Source organism: Vicia villosa, linkage group LG1, assembly GCF_029867415.1.
Source record: "Vicia villosa cultivar HV-30 ecotype Madison, WI linkage group LG1, Vvil1.0, whole genome shotgun sequence".
NCBI classification, from domain to species: Eukaryota; Viridiplantae; Streptophyta; class Magnoliopsida; order Fabales; family Fabaceae; genus Vicia; species Vicia villosa.
Genome location: NC_081180.1, coordinates 141,611,181 through 141,624,682, shown reverse-complemented (window position 1 = coordinate 141,624,682; position 13,502 = coordinate 141,611,181). Strand labels below are relative to the sequence as shown.

Here is a 13,502-nt window from a genome sequence, read left to right as displayed (position 1 = left end):
GATGTTCCATGTAGGAGTTATGGCTGGTCAAAGTTCAGTTGACCTTCTCCTATGATCTTTTGAATTTGTTGATTTCTGATCTTTTCTTGATGAACCATGATCAATCCTTGACGAAATGGTGAAGGATACTTCAAAATAAGGTTGTTGACAAAAATCATGAGTTTTGACTGTACTTTGACCATAGTTGACTTTTAGGTCAAACTAGTCGACTGTTGACTTTCTGAGCAATTGAATGGTCAATCCTTTGAATTAGAACCTGAATTTTGTCATGGAGATAGTTTGAAACATCATAAGCCATATGAAATGCATTGGAGCCTTTGATCCATTGATTTTCTTCAGAAAAACAAAAACCCTAGTTCTTTGAACCATTGTTTAAGAGGGGTGTCTTTGAGCCTTGAACCTTGATATGAGTTTGAATTAAGAGAAATATGATGGGAAAATTTTGGGGTATGACAGCTGCCCCTGTTCAATTTTCTTAAACCTGAAGATGTAGAGTGGTTTGTATGCCAATCGGTATCTGAAGGTGGAAGAGGATTGAACACTAAAGTACCCAAAAATTTGTACCATCTAGTTTTGATGATATGAGAGTCAAAATGAGTCGTACGTTAGACTCTATCTGAGCTCGGAGTCCTGAGAGGTGTTTGTTGGAGATGGGCTTAAAGATGCCATCTAGATGTTAGGGACATGAAGTGGGCTTTAAGATGCCATCTGTCTTGATAAGTTTTGAAAGTCATAATGAAAATACGTCAGACTATACCTGAACTTGAAGTGTTGAGAAGTAGTTGTTGAATGTTAGTCGTGTCAGCTCCGTTCGTAGTATCTGAATTAGACTTTGGAAAAGTTGATCGTGACTACACCGTTCATGATGATGGAATTAGATCTTTGAAGGTCGATCGTGTCAGCACCGTTCGTAGTAACTGGTTTAGATCTTTAAAAGTTTGTCGTGTCAGCACTGTTCGTAGTAACTGAATTAGACTTTGGAAAGATGAACGTGTCTACACCGTTCGTGATGATAGAATTAGATCTTTGAAGGTCGATCATGTCAGCACCGTTCGTAGTATCTGAATTAGAACTTTGAAAGTTTGTCATGTCAGTACCGTTCGTAGTAACTGAATTAGACTTTGGAGAGATGATCGTGTCTACACCGTTCGTGATGATAGAATTATATTTCTTGTCGCTTGATTATCTCTGAACTATTTATGGAGAATACCCGGAACTAAGTATCAGAATTAAATCTTGGTCTTGATCATTTCTGAACTATCTCTGGAGAATACCCGGAACTAAGTATCAGAATTAAATCTTGGTCTTGATCATTTCTGAACTATCTCTGGAGAATACCCGGAACTAAGTATCAGAGTTAAATCTTGGTCTTGATCATTTCTGAACTATCTCTGGAGAATACCCGGAACTAAGTATCAGAATTAGATCTCTGTCTTGATTATCTGTGAACTATCTCTGGAGAATACCTGGAACTAGGTATCAGAATTAAATCTTGGTCTTGATTATCTCTGAACTATCTTTGGAAGATATCCAAAATTAAGTGTCAGAATTAAATCTCTGTCTTGAATGAGCGTCAGAATTAAATTGTTGACTTGATTATCTCTGCACTATATCTAAAAGATACTATTCATTTGGTTTGTAGGAATAGACTGAAAAAAGCAGTATTAATTTTATGTAATGTCGTGATGCATGTATTGTAATGTTTATTTTTGACATGAATGGGAGTGTTATGCATATGCAATGAGGCGTATGTATGTTATGTATGAATTTACTATGATATATGATGTATGAACATGATTTATGCTATTTGGAGTATCTTGATTGAGAAAATAAATCTCCAGGTCATTGTGACTCTGATGCCTGATCCTGTTTCCAAGATACACACTTGGGGATTTATGATTTCTGCTTGGGGATGAGAGCCATTTGTATGAATGATTCTTGATGCACCTTGACTTGGGATAAGAGAGATGAATAACTCTGTTTGGAGACAAGAAAGGTATCGGAGAACCAGTCGTGTTATAGATGTGAACTCCGTTGAGGGACTAAGTCTTTTGTTGAGAGTATTTGAAGATATCTTCTTAATGATTACTCTGTGGGGATATAATCCTGTGAAACCGGCTTTGTGGGAAGATATGGATGTCTTGAACGTTGCCCCCAGTGATTATAGCACTTGCCATTCCTGGACTCGTATTGATTGGAAAACACCAATGAGTATTGATCGAAGGGTTGAACATGCCTTGCATGGCTTTGCCCCAGCTATTAGGGAATTTGAAGAGATTCGCCTCGAGAGGACCTTATGAGATGTGTACTATGGGCGACATGCCCCTAGTACTTAGTATGATTGCCCTGACTGATCGGGAAGTAGCTTCAGACCCACTTGGGTGCATGCCCCTGATTGTTTGACGTTTGAGTGATTCTCTGAATCTTGACCAGATTGCCTTAGATTGACTGGTCGAGGCATGTCATGCCCCTTGTATTCATTGACTTCTAATGAACTGAATCAGTTATAAGAGATGTTGTTACCGAGATGGTTTCGTCTGTCAGGATGACTTTTTAGTCATTAGTCATACCCTGTGCAGATTCTTTCTGATGCTAACACTTGAAATTATGTAGCTGAATATGTTTAATAATGAATTCATGAGATGCAATGCATATGTCTGTCTCGAGTTTTTTGAAAAACATTAAAACAGGAGATGTAAAAGCGTGATGTTTATAAAAACATGATGTTTGTCAAAACAGGATATCAACTCAGCATTTATGGCAAATCTTAAGGAGTCAGGATACCCTTTTGGTGACAGTATGCTTTCGAACTAACCACGCTTCAATTAGGACTTTCAAGGGTTGTAACGTGGCTTGGTTCACGGTTTTTAAGAAACAAAGGATAATGGCTCAAAATTTATTTGTACCCATCCTAATCTTCGTGATGTTCTTCGATCCTATGCTCAGTTAATTCTGTGTTTAAGCTTTTAGCAAGGCTTGAAGTTGTAACATTGATGTTTGATGATGGTTAAAGTATCAGAGGCTTAATTTGGAAAGGCAGTCATCCTTTGTTGTAATACTTTCTTTTTGCCGAGGATTCGTAGTGACCTCTTTTGAAATGTTTTCTTTTGTCGAGGATTTGTAGTGACCTCTTTTTGACTTTGTTATCCCTAACTTTTGCCCGAACTATTTATTTTGGGATTACAGTCAGCGGGATATTTCGATTTTCGACAATTCTCCTTCGTAGGTTTTGACTTAACCGTTTTTTTCTTTCTTTCTAGTGGATATTGACTGCATGACTTACTGGTTGCGGGAACCCATCATTATTTGTATAAACGACAGCTAGTACAATCGAGTTAACTGAGTAACTACCCTGCCCCAGGTTGTGATTAAGGGTTTAATTTGAATGAGAAAGAAACTTCTACTTCTTAGGCTCAAAGGGGTTGACGAGGGATTAACATCCTTATATCTCCACTATTTAGGAATTGAAACAATGCTTGTACATCATCAACATAGTCCGTTCAAAAGCATACTGTATGAGGTTGCGGTATCGTTTTCGTCATCCTCCCTCAAGATACTTACAGCTTAGCAAGAGTTAAATATCACAACATAAATAAAAAGTAAAGACACAAGTTAAATAAGTGAAAGCAAAGTAATTTATTCAAGACAAACATATGCAATGCACTGATGATGATTATTAAAATAGATAATGTCTATCATAAGTCGAATGTTTAAACAAACAGAATAGAAATTGCACATGAAAATAAGTCTAATAATTAAAAATTTCATCCTTCTGGACATTAATCAGTCTTGTCGTGATTTGGTCTGGGAGTAGTGAACACTACAGGAATCTTTGGATTTTTGAATTCAACTTCACCAGCACCGATCATGTCTTGGATCTTGTTCCTCAGCGTCCAGCAACTATTCGTATCGTGACCAGGGCTACCGGAGTGGTATGCACATCTCGCATTGGGATTATAGCCGCGAGCGGAAGTACGGGGATTCTTAGGGGGATCCTTTAAAGTAATCAACTCTAACTTCAGCAAGTATTGTAATGCCTGAGCTGGTGACATATCGATATTTGTGAACTGACGCTTAGGTGCGTCTGGCTTGTGTCGTTGTTGTAGAACTGGTGTAGAGTCAAAATTGTCCCCACAGATAACACTACAAAAAATTTGCCATATACCAACCGACACTTTTAGTGACTGTAAAAAATAGCGTTGGAATAGATAATAATTAGAGACCGGAATTAAAACCTACCGTTGGTATAGGGTCCGAAATAAAACGCGCCCAAATTTCACCAAAAGCGCTCAATTTTTCACTCTTTTAATTTTTTTCCTCTCTAATAACAAATTAAAAAACTCTTCATTCTTAACACATGAGTGAACGTGTAGTCTCATTCTTAACACTTCACTCATTTCTCGATAAACAATATTTTTTTTCCTATAGCCTAACCTCCTTCCGTCGCCGCTCCAAACATTCTCTCCCCAACTTCAGGTAACCTTAGTTCTTCTTTTCGATCCGGTTTCGTTTTCTGCATCGCCATCTCTGTAGTGTAATTTAGGGTTTTAGTAATTTAGGGTTATGCTTGAAGAAATTGTTGAATCTGGTGTGGTTTGTTAATGGAAACTGTGTTGTTGCGGTGTTTTGAGTTTGAATATGGATTTACATTTGATTGTGTTTGGTAAAATTTGTGAAATGTGCAGTGAAGCTCAAATTTCTATTGGTATCTTCAAAAGGATTTCCTCTACTGCTGGATTTGGTTTTTGTTTTGGAAAAATCCTGGGATATTTTTAAACCTAGATATCAGTTGTAATCAGTGGTTCTTTCTTATAGTATAAATTTGTGTATAATAACTTATACAATTTTGTAATTTGCAGCCGATAACAAAGCTTTAGAGGATGCTATCGCTGCCATTGACAAAATTGCAATGCCAATTGATGTTCAAGATCGTAAGTTTTATTATTCATTTCAAGATTGGTACTTTTTTGTTAAAATGCCCTCCCAGTAATTTACTAACGTTCAGTGCACTAAACCCTGTCAATTCTGTATTCCATTTTTTGTGCAGAGGAGAAACCTAACATAGATTGTCCATTTTTTGTGCGGAGGAGAAACCTAACATAGATTGTCCAAATAATTTTTGAGTTGGGGAAGTAATGTTGTGATTCTGTCTGCTTCACTAACTCCTAGTAGTCTTGAGTAATTTGTAAGAATAGTACACCAATGATTCATTGGATTTATTGACATATGATTCAAATGCTATTGACGAATTAAAATGTAGGAGGTCAGATGCTAGGGCTTGTCAAAAGCCGCGTAGGCACCAAATTCACAAGTCAATTTGGGGATTTAATTGCTGCGAGTATATTTCTCTTGGCTAGATTTCCAAATGATGTTCTTCGTTGCTCTTTTATATTTTCAAATATTTTGGTTTTTGACATCTAGATCAGTGTTCAAGTTATCTTCACTGAGTTAGAAATCAGAAATAATGAGATTATTAAATCAATATCTGCTAGGTTTGCATATAAAGCAATATCACACCACTCGTACAATTTGATTCAAGCATGCCATTCCGATAAACACATGAAACTCTACTTCATTATTTGTATCAAACCCTTTGAATGGGTTGAATTATTAGATATATAGTGATATGAGTATGGAAATGTTTCATTGCATAATAATGGGATATTATCCTGGACTCCTAAGCTTGCCACTTTTCTATAAATAAAATGAAGAGAAAGAAAATATATGAAGAACTTTCTTGTTTCTATGCAAGTTTAAATGTTTTCACTGTTTGCTATCCAGTTCACGTGAATAATATACTATAGGTTTTACGTTATGTGTATTTCATAGTTTCTTTATAAGTTTTAGGTTACGTGGATAATTTATAGGTTTTAGATTTTCATGCATTTCATAGGTTTTAGTTTATGTGCATTTCATAGAGGTTTTGAATATATAATGAGTTTCTTTATCTGAAACTGCATATTAACTCTCAATGGAAATTCTTTTACTGGTATATAATATGATCATTTATCTTTCCAGGTTAAGGAGGATTTTAGAATAAGAGAAGTGATTTTATATCTTAAAGACGGGGATTGTAGAATAAGAGAAGCAAAGACAGAGGAGTATGTGAGTATTTGTAATATGAACTTATACTACCCTTTTTTTAGATGCATGATGATGCTATCACGATTGGCACAAATGAATGAATTACAGATTATTCATCTCATTTTGTATTTTTTGTTTTTAGCCTTTCAACTCACTTGTTGAAACAGTAAAAGAAAACTTACTTTAACATCTGATTTTTTCATTACAGTGTACAAGAAACACCACCCTCCAAGTCTTTTGGATGAAATTGGGAGACAGGTAAAGATAGGCTAGACGGAGCTTTCTGCAGGCGTTTGAGTCGTGAAAATATCCGTACCGTTAAAGATTTTCTCACACTACACAATCTCGATCCACCAAAGTTGCGACCTGTAAGAACTAATTTAGTAGTATTTAAATACCTGTGAAGGTATATATTTTTTGCCTCTAGGTTGTAAACCTGCCACAATGGCAGGGGACAAGTGACAAGACTGCTCTCTGAATGCGATTATATCGCTGTAGATAAGTTGTCTGAAACTGAAAAGGCATTTATCTCTCTAATCGCCCGTTACTTTCTCATTCCATTCATAGTTATTATTAATTTTTACAAAATTTGATTTTCCTCCATCAGGCTGATGCTCAATTGTCGGTTCTTTCTACACTTAGCCAAGGCGATTTTACCTCTTCGAAGACGAAGCTTCCTTAATGGAAGGTTATTCACACTTAACTAATGCACATTACTCTCCGAGAACTAAGGGATCAAGTGCCAACAAGCTTTTGGCTTCTTAAAAGATTTTTGGATTCCATTACACACAAGAAAGTGCGTCTTCTATTCATATCGTGCCGTCCATTTATTCTGTTGGTGAACTAGAGACTTGGACGACTATGGTTTACCAAATTTCGACAGCATCAGCCTTATATATGATAAAAATCTGGGTTTTCCGCTCTAAGTATCCAACTCTTTGATCTGGGACACGGGCTCAATTTTCAACGCATTCACGGATGAATCTCATCTACAATCTTTCGAGTCCAATCTACAATCTCAGTGTCAAATTGAAGCAGAGTTACAGAGTGTCGTTGATAGCTTCATGCTGGTACCTTCTACATCTATTTCTAATTGTATCAAATGTTCCGCAATGTTTCTTAGATTCTTCTGTTTATAATTCATTTTGAAATTTCCATTTTTTTTAGAGCTTCAGAGTATAGATCTACAAACAGGATTGTTCACTTTAAAATAAAAAACAGCTCCCAAAAACTTTGACGCAGAAAATAATATCAGCGAAGGTGGCTTTGGTTCTGTTTACAAGGTATTTTGATGCATACTGATGAAAGTGTGATGGAGATGCATGCACTACTTGTAGTTCCCCAAACCATACAAATTCTCGAAGTCCATGCACCGATGAAGAAGGCAGAGAGGAAGACTAGAAATTGATTTTATCTTAGATAAGTTTTTTTTTTGACGTAGCATATATTTTGGTGATTATTTGTTATATAACATTACTGTTATTTTAATGTTTGTAAGACTTTTTGACAATATAATTGAAAATTTCTTTGCTATTGTTTTAAATTTTGTGGTACATATAGAAAGTATTGTCAAAATTTGAATATTAAAAAATATTGATTATTAGAAAGGAAAAATATTTGTAAAATAAAAAAGACATATACCAACGGCTAATTTTATTCTATACCAACGGAAATACGTTGTAGATAAAGTTATTATAAAGTGTAATTATCCGTTGGTATAGCCTCGAAATTTTTTCCAACACTAGAAAATTGTCGTTGGAATAAGATATTGGGACGGAAAATTGCCGTTGGTATAGGAAATTATAGTTGACGGAAACAAACGTCCGTTGGTATAGATTTTTCTATCTTTACCAACGGTTTTTAGACCTTTACCAACAGATTTTTGCCGTTGGTATATGTCAAATTTCTTGTAGTGTAAGTTGCGTTCATTACGACCTTTCAGATTGTACACAGCATTAGCCATATAAGGCTTCTCAAGTGAGTTGAAGTCAATGATCTTGTCATCAATGAGGTCTTGAATCTTGTGCTTCAATTGCCAACAATCTTCTGTATCATGACCAGGACTATTCGAATGATATGCACATCTCGCATGGTACTTATACCCAGGAGTGGGATTAGTAGGAAATGAATATGGAGGCAATAGAGTTATCAAGTTCTGATTGAGCAGTTGTTGCAGAACTTGAGACAGCGGCATGTGTAACAGAGTAAATGATCGCTTAGGTTTGGATGTCCGATTATCTAAACTACCTTGCTGCTTATGTTGACTCTTCTCCTTCTTGATCAGAAGTGTCCTTAATTCTTCTTGCCCCTTTGCCAAGTTAAGGATCATTTCTTGGAACTGGTTATTCTGAGCCTGAAGATTTTTGACTGATTGCTCGAGATCCATGATGCTGAAATAAACAGCGAGGAAGGATGAGAGACCTGTTGTAAGAAACCTGGTATGCGATGTTATGAATGCAGATGCAATGTTTTCAAGGATCTTTAAGGAATTTAGTTAGCAACATTAGAAATTTAATCAGTCACAGCTTCGTTTGAAGAACCTTGGCTTTCATTTTTAAGCGTCCTTCTTTAAGAATCAAGCTCACCATATCGAGTGGGTCATCGCCTCTGATTCGGGATACTTCTGAATTTGAAGGTACATGGCTAGAGGAAAATAAATCCTCTTGCTCCTTGATAGGTATCGTGTCCCTGAACTGGAAGGCATACGACCAGAGGAAAATAAATCCTCTTGCCCCTTGATAGGTACTATGTCTTCGAATTGGAAGATATGTGGCTAGCGGAAAGTAAATCCTCTTGCCCCTTGATTAGGAATTCAGTCCTTGATAAGAGCACCTGAAATTGTGCGCCCTAAATCCCTAAGATCCTTGAAAGGGTTAGTTAATATGCTATATCATGATGTCATGATGTTATGCGGATGTAATGCAATAGGTAAAGCATAAGGTAATAAGGACGAGTAAGTCCCACAAATAGTTCCTGCAAGGAAATGAAGGGTTAGTAGCACACACAAGCAAGTCACACAAATGTCCTTAGGTTTAAAAGCATGCATGGAGTTTGATTAGGTAACTACCCCTCCCCAAAGGTACTTCTAAGGATAAGGATAATATCAGCAACGATTTCTACCGAGTTACCCAGAATTGTCAGCCCTCCTAAAGCACCCTCGAACATGATACATACATACCATGCAATGATACTTTGAGAAAGAACCTATCTGAGCTGTAGTATCGGGTAGCGACTATGCTCTCAACATACATCAAGAGTAGTCCCCCCACTACGTTCCTAAAAGTCAAGATGGGTTAAAGGTAACTAAATGTCCTTAAGCTCCGACTCACCCACGGATATCTGCACGAACCTCCCTCATACAAGAGAAGCATGCAAACACCCATAGAGGCCTAACTTAAGCGTGAGCTCTCATATTGGCCAATCCTCCATATACATGAAGGAGGTCTCCATGACTATGCCACTTCCTATCTTAGGTGTACTTGAATCCGGGTGTAGGATTCGTCCTTCATTGAATTCCCAAAACAGCCCTGAAAAATAAAGCAAACAAAGCAAACAATAGAAAACATTTAAGTGAATCCTAAGCTTTTAAGGTAACCCCTCTTTTATTCGAAAAATCCCCAGCAGAGTCGCCAGTTCTGTAATACGATGAATTGACTTTATTTGAAATGTTGCGGTAAGCAAGAGTCGCCTCCGACTTTTATTTTATCCAAATTAATGAAAGGCTAAAAGAACAAAAAAACCTTTTAAAAAGAAACTGAGTATGGGTGTAATTTATACAAAGGGAAGGTGTAAGGCACCCTTTGCATCCATGGTTTTCCATGGGCTCTTAATTGCTTTGCTCTTTAGTTTTCAAAAGTTTAGAAATGTAGAAGAAAATAAGGACTTTAGCTAGTAAATGAGCGTAGCCTTTTTGAAGTTTTTTAAGAAAAAGAGTAGAAAAGGGAATTTAAACCAGAGCAAGCAATTAAGGGCAAATTACCTTGATATTTGTAAAAAGATTCTTTTAGCCTTTTAGGGCAATCCATACCATAAGAGGGTAGGAAGTCCTTTTATTTGGAGGTTGAAGGGTCGTCGCAATTATCGTTTGCCATAAGACTGTCCCTGCCATAGAGAGGGCAGGTAGTATAAGGGAAAGATCAGAATAGCCATCATTATTAGGCAACCAGAGGACACCTCAGCATTTCGTAGGCAACTTCGAGGGACGAGATCATATTAGCGAATCGAAGGCAGCATCATTGGGACTTATGATCTGAATGAGCTGAGGGCAACATTGCTGAGGCGTCCTCGTATTCGAGGGACTTGACTATTCTGCACTGAAAAACACAAGGCAGCAAGGCAACAGGCAACAGGCAACAAGAGAGGTTACCAAAAAAGGTGTGTGGGTGCACAATCACGTGATTAATTTAGATAATTATCTTGTAAATAGTTATTCTAAATTCAGTTCGAGGTTACACTCCCTAAATTACTAACCACGCAGTAATAATGTAATGCAGTGTTAAGTGCCTTCAAGGCCACACAATACAGTCCAGGAGCAGTTACATACTAAACCATGGGGAAGGGGAGAAAAAGCAATAAAATAAAAACCTCAATAAAGCAAATAGTTTGACATAAGTAATAATAAAAAGGGAATAATTAAAAGGGAAAGATTTTTAGGGTTACCGAATGTTCAAGCTTTGACCAGTTGGTTAACCCTGAAAATTGGAAAAAGAAAAATAAACAGAAAGGTGAGTGCATTACCAATTCATTGGCGATTGAAACTAACCCTATTTTAATTAAAAGAGGAAAAATAAAATGATATTTAAAATAATAATAAAATCAGGGACTTAGCTTTTTGATCTGATATGGCGCGTAGTCGGACGAACCCTGATTGTAACCCTAAAAAACTACACAAAGAAAAAAGGAAAAAATTCAGTGTAGGAATGATCCTCGTAAACCCTGATTAGGGCACAAGTTAATTATGATTAATAAAATAAATAAAAGCCAAATTAATTAATTATTGGTTTTTAACCTAATTAATTAAATCGGCGAAAATAAAAACTCGATTAAATCTCCTAACCCTAATATGTATTTTTTATTCATTAATAAAACATTTATTATTAATTGAGTAATTTAAATAATTTAAATCTATTTAAATTAAACAATATGGTTAATAATAATTAAAAAAAATGTTTTTTTATTTTAATATTTTTATAAAAAAAAGAATTTAAGAATAATTTTTGTTAAGAAAAAAAAATAATTAAAAGGATTTTTTTAAAAGCCATATATAAATAATATAAATAAATAAACAATATGTTATATAATTAAAAAGAAAAAAAATAGAAAACTTAACTAATGATCCTGTGTGGCACGCGCTGAGGGAGCATGATACAACTGCGCGTCTGGGCTCGTTAGATCTGGACACAACACGATCTGAAGGATGGAATCTGAGGGTGCATGATGCGCGTGTGGAACTAGGCACACCAGATCCTTCTGGCTGTTGGAAAAGTAGCGCGCGCTTTCCCATTTGAACCTGACCAATCAGATGGTGCCACCCCATCATCTCCTTCGCTGCAACCGTCCCCTTAGGCTTTACCCACGGGCAAAACGTTGCTATAGCCTTTTTCCTACGGATTTTGTCCATAGCTACCGCACCTGCATACTCAAAAATACTTTACAAGCAATATAAACTACATGTAAGACCATGGACGGACTCGTCACGTTCCTGTGAAGACAGATATGTCCCTAGTTTCGATTAATTTTACCTATTTCATGAAGCCCCAATTTGGGAGCTTCGAACCCTAGTAATGGAAGATTCGTATACCTGTGTCTAAAACGAAATTAAACAATCCAGACAACTTGTAAACATCATCATGATCACGAATATATCATCAAAACTTATTAAAGATGAATGAATATGCGAAATCAAGAATTTAAAAGGCAAGGGATCAGGATTACGAGTCTTTACGCTTCAGAGAGTTTTGATAGCTTTTGAATGGCTGGAATCGATCAATGCGCACCAGAGAACACGTTGAGATGCTTTGTAAGATCTGAATTGGCTTGGAACTTGGTCTGCACCTTCCTTGAATACCACAGTTTTTTGAAGTTCACCTAGGGTTATGATGGCTGCCAAAATTCTTTTTAGGGGTCTGTAACTGTTCTCAATTTATAAGTAAAGGTTTTAGGTTAACAAAAGTAGATTGAATCTTCATAAATCTTTGATTGTAATCTTGGAAATTTGATTGAGAAATATGGTTCATAATGTTTCTATTTTTGTCCAATATTTGATTCTCCTTATTCCAATCATCATTTGGCCAATTAAGGGAATATATTTGATTGATTTCTTGACTAAAAATCAAAGCAAATAATATTTCTCATTTATTTTACTATTTTATATAATTAAATTATGATTTAAATGAATAAAAACCATAAAATAATCAATAAAAATAATAAAATATGGGGTGGTACTTTTTTTGGACGTGCATGGGCTTAAGATAAGGATTGAAAAGAATATAGGCCCATTTGGAAATATTTGGAGTTTTGGACCTTTTCTCTTCATGCATACCCTTGAAAATAGGTGAGCTTGTGCACCTTTCCATTTCCTCATCTTTCAATATTTTTTCAAGTTATTGGACTTTTTAGAAACCTTGAAGAGTCCTCTAACCAATGTCTTTGGTCTCATGTCAAAATAGTTTTCCATGCTCCTTGTATGCTCTTTTGAAAAAGATGACTTTTGGTTGATTTTCAAAAGGACCTATAATGTTTTGAGTCATATCTCTCAAATGAAGCTTTTTTGGACTTGGCATGTGAGAGACAAAGTTGTAGAGAATTTAATTTCCTTCAAAAAGAGCTTTGGATGGGAAATTTATGATGTTCCATGTAGGAGTTATGGCTGGTCAAAGTTCAGTTGACCTTCTCCCATGAAAACCCTAATTTAGAAACTTTTGAATTTGTTGATTTCTGATCTTTTCTTGATGAACCATGATCATTCCTTGATCAAATGGTGAATGATACTTCAAAATAAGGTTGACTGTACTTTGACCACAGTTGACTTTTAGGTCAAACTAGTCGACTATTGACTTTCTGAGCAACTGAATGGTCAATCCTTTGAATTAGAACCTGAATTTTGTCATGGAGATAGTTTGAAACATCATAAGCCATATGAAATGCATTGGAGCCTTTGATCCATTGATTTTCTTTAGAAAAACAAAAACCCTAGTTCTTTGAACCATTGTTTAGAAGGGGTGTCTTTGAGCCTTGTACCTTAATATGAGTTTGAATTAAGAGAAATATGATGGGAAAATTTTGGGGTATCACATGCTGCTTCTGAATGAACTTCTATATATAGGCGCTTGAAAGGAAATGACCGTTGGGAGCATTTAATGCTTTGCGTGAATAGTACAACGCTGCATTTAATGTTTAACACTTTTGTCAACTACCTC

General features: G+C 36.0%; 1 long non-coding RNA gene across 5 annotated transcripts; it reads left to right on the top strand.

The window, feature by feature from the left end:
• Window positions 1–4,332: 4,332 nt before the first annotated feature.
• LOC131618298 (uncharacterized) lies at window positions 4,333–7,707 on the top strand. 5 transcript variants are annotated; one of them, XR_009288795.1, is made up of 7 exons: window positions 4,333–4,476; window positions 4,860–4,931; window positions 5,048–5,338; window positions 6,019–6,105; window positions 6,293–6,452; window positions 6,692–7,154; window positions 7,252–7,700. It is a non-coding gene; the product is annotated as an uncharacterized LOC131618298 (long non-coding RNA). The 5 variants fall into 5 exon arrangements; XR_009288797.1 differs by having other exon boundaries at window positions 5,048–5,185; window positions 7,252–7,697; XR_009288793.1 differs by having other exon boundaries at window positions 5,048–6,105; window positions 7,252–7,707.
• Window positions 7,708–13,502: the final 5,795 nt, after the last annotated feature.